Source organism: Phaseolus vulgaris, chromosome 8, assembly GCF_051622355.1.
Source record: "Phaseolus vulgaris cultivar YP4 chromosome 8, ASM5162235v1, whole genome shotgun sequence".
Classification (NCBI taxonomy): Eukaryota; Viridiplantae; Streptophyta; class Magnoliopsida; order Fabales; family Fabaceae; genus Phaseolus; species Phaseolus vulgaris.
In genome coordinates, this window is record NC_143505.1 from 58,923,561 (window position 1) to 58,927,709 (window position 4,149).

General features: G+C 30.9%; 1 long non-coding RNA gene across 1 annotated transcript; it reads left to right on the forward strand.

The window, feature by feature from the left end:
- Positions 1-418: 418 nt before the first annotated feature.
- LOC150025690 (uncharacterized) lies at positions 419-3,034 on the forward strand. The gene is made up of 2 exons (XR_016514697.1): positions 419-1,319; positions 2,524-3,034. It is a non-coding gene; the product is annotated as an uncharacterized LOC150025690 (long non-coding RNA).
- Positions 3,035-4,149: the final 1,115 nt, after the last annotated feature.

Consider the following 4,149-nt stretch of genomic DNA (forward strand, 5'->3'; position numbering starts at 1 on the left):
TAAACAATTATTTACTTAAATCAAATTTTAAATTTAAAAAAGTTTGAGTTAGCTAATTTTAACCTTCAAATCAAATAAGATTACATAGAAGTTTTGACCTAACTCCTTTTATGAAAAAATAAATATACACTACAATAAAATCATTAAATACAAACCAATTTTAGAGACAAAAATAATTAGTTGTTATATTGACTAAATTAGAGACCATTTTAGAGACTAAAATTTTTTTTGGTTTCTAAATTAGTAAATTAGTTTCTATTATTGTTGAATAGTTTATAAATTGATATCTAATTAGCAACCAAGGTTTTAACTACCAATTATTTAGATTCTAAATTTGGTAGCAAAAACCTTGGTTGCTAATTAAATTCCAATTTAGAAACTATTTAACAATAATAAAAACTAATTTAGAAACCAAAATTTGTATTAGTCTCTAAAATGATCTTTAATTTAGTCAATATAGCAACTAAATATTTTTGGTGTCTAAAATTCGTTTCTATTTAATGATTTTCTTGTAGTGATATATGTAAATAGAACTTAGTAACACTTTTTACAACGACATATTAGGTCGCTTAAATGACCGGTATAAAAAAAAACTCGATGACATTTTTGTAAATATTTGACACATATTACACAAGTTGGACTATCCAACCAGTGTAATGTCCTGCTTAGAGCAAAAAAAAAAAGGTTTTTAAAATTTTTATCTCTATGATTCCACATAACATTGATTGAATAGAGGAACCAATATTATATGTCATTACCAGATTAAAAATAAAAAAAATAAAAGCTTTTAAAAATGATATATAGCATTGATTCTTCTATACAATTGATGTTATATTTCATTCCCAGAGTTTAAAAATATTTGAAAAATTTAACTATGGGCACTACATATAACACCTATTGGATACATGAATCAGTGTTATATGTAATCTTTAGATTACAAAAATGTTTTTAAAGTTTTGAAAATTACACATAACACTGGTTGGACTACGCAATCGGTGTTTTATGTCATTTCACGGTAAAAAAAAATATATTACACCGGTTATTACTCATAAATGATATTTTTACCTAATTTTCTTGACTCACACCCTCACTCTCCATTCGTGCTATTTTAAGTTTTCTTGATCAAGAGTTCATTTTGTTTCTACGAAAGCTGCTACCACTGCCACTGCCTCCGCCGCTCCCTCCGCTGCTTCTCCTTATTTCGTTCTATACCGTACGAGATTCTTCTGTTCACGCTTCCCTGCTATTATTTTGTTGTCAGTCTTGTCGCTGCTCTTGCCTCCATTGTCACTACAGCTCCGTTCACGTTCACGCTACAGGTTAGTTTTTTTATTTTTAAATATTTTAATTTTAATTATTACTTGGTTTACAATATTATTTATATAGATAATTAGTTTTATTGTATTGTATTCAGAATATAATGTATTATGTTTTGAATTGGGTAATTGTTTTAGACGAAACGCTTTGGTCTAAAACGATGACTTTACCTCATAGTCGTTGTTTTAGAGTCATTTAATTTAAAAAATACCACCGTGTAAGAACAATGTTTAGCCATAAAAGCGTTGCGAATGTATTGTCGTAAATAGACCTTTTTGCACTAGTGATCTATTTTGAACTTTATATTAATTTTCAACACTTGAAAGAGACTAAGTATGAGAAAAAATTAATACTTTAAAACTAAATAGATTATTTATTTTCCTCTTATATAATATATATATTTTTTCATGGAAGACAAGACTGATAGAAGCTTAATTAAATCATGAAAGAAGAAGACCTCTGTCCGAAAGATAAAAATATTTGATAACAAGGTGTCAGAATCCTCTTCATTAGCAGTGGATGATTTTATACACAAAGAGTCTATCAATACTGTTGGGTTTAATAGTGCCAAAGTTCAAGAGGGGGGGGGGGGGGGGGTGAATTGACCTTTTAAAACTTTCTCGCAGAAACAGTGTTTAACACAGTTTTACAGAAAATAAATCGATTTATGTGAAAATGAACAGATTTATTTCAGCACTGTTTTTGTTTGAAAAGCTTTTAATACAGCAAGGTTAATCACAAGACTATGCTGATAGTTTTTCCAGATGCATACACACAGATATCAGATTGAAAAACAGTGAAACACAAAACAGCAAGCTTCAATTTCAAGCAAGTGATTAAGGTTCAATTGATAGCATGCTAATTAAGTGAGTGACCTTTGCAAACAACCTGTTCCAGTGGCTTTTAACAGACTATGAGTGTTCTTCTTGATGTCAAGCAATTTTCCAGAAATTAAGAACAATGAATCACAGAACAGCAAGCTTCAGCTTTAAGCAATTGTTTAAGGTTCAATTAATAGCTTTGACAGTTTCTTGAGTAACCTATCACAGTCAATCTGTTCCAATGACTTTTAGCAGATTATATATGTTCTTATCAGATTCAAACAACTTTTTCAGAAATCAAGAACAGTATGCACAGTGCCCAGAAAGAACAGATTTATTTTCAATTGAACAGATTTATTTCTTTGTTGTTTGATCAATTATGCAGAAACGAAATTGCAGAGAGTGAGAGAGAATGAACACAGGCAGTTATACTGGTTCACTCAACTGAGCTACTTCCAGTCTTCACCAACAACAGGTGGCAATCACTAAAACACAGTACAACCAAGTACAATTCCCACTGTTCTTGAAACCTACAAGAACTTAGGTACTCTTGCTGAAAAAACCTATTTCAGCACATACACACCCACTCTCCAAGAACACCTATCAAGAAGAGTGTTCAACCAAACTATTACAAGAAATGAGAAGTGAAACGACTACACCTGATTGAGGATACAAAGATCTGCCTTAAACCAGTAGGCAAGATTGCTAGAACAGTAGCTGCACCTCACACCAAGCTTTTGGAACCAAACCAAGAACAAGCACTTTGTGATTTTCTAAATCTTTGAAGAACAAATGCTAATCCTTTGTAAACACTTAACTCTCTGCTGTCAAAACTTGTTTTTGCAAATGTATGAATTGTTATTAATCTCATAAACAAGTTTGCATTTTATAGAAAGCCAACTAATAACAGATTTTTGAAAAACAGTTAAAGCTGTTATAAAATGAACAGATTGAAAATAAAAAGAACAGATTTATTTTCAAAAGCAGTTAGAGAATTTGTTAAGTGAGGAGACTTAGTCAAACATTCTGGTGCTAAGATAAAACTCAAAAACGTTTAAGCTTGACATGGCACCAGAGGCAAAAAGAATCTATTCATTTACAGATGAACAGATTTATTTTTCAAAACGAAAACAGAGAAAGTTTAACTATTTAAAACTCAGTCGTTTTTGAAAAGAAGAAGACTTAGTCAAAATACCTGATGCACAAAATCTAATTTTTACAAGACTTAGCCAAGGCATCAGTGAAAAAAAATGAATCTGTTTATTTAGAAAAGAACAGATTTATTTTTATGCAGTAAGCGTGTTTTTGTGTAAAACATGTGAAAAACAGTTTAAGAAAGCTTATGCTTGTTCTTATCACATGGCCAGTGGTTATGAGGTGAGTTACTCAGCAAAAAGCCCACTCTTAGGCAACCTCTAAGCACTACCTAAAACATACTTAAAGCAAAGCAGAAAACAAATGAAATGTACATATAAGTCTTCATCAAACACAACATATAAGCCTTCATCAAACACAATCTTGAAGGGGCAGCAACCATCTTCAACAAATACAATGTATCGTCATACTTATAATGGTATATATTTAACTTAAACTAAAGGAATAAGAAAAAATCGTCAAGAAGATTAAGCCTAATAAATGTCTACACTAGACAATTTGTCACACTACTACTTAATGGTCTCCATCAAACTACTTAATGGTCTATATCAATTTGCTGCCTCCCTCCATAAGACGGTCTAACTCGTTTGACTGAGCTCTCCATCAAATAGTCTATTAAACATGATTTATAGTCAATTTTCATAGGATACAATGTAAGTGCGACTTTTAGATTGTGAATGCATGAGATAAATCCACTTAAAGTGAGAGTGTGATCATCCATGATGGTGAGAACATAACGATCACCATGTATGGAAACCTTTTAGCAGAGACCACATATGTCCATATATAGAAAATTAAAGGAATGAGATTAACGTGAATGACAAAACTCATGACAATTTATTTTGTCTAGCATAGT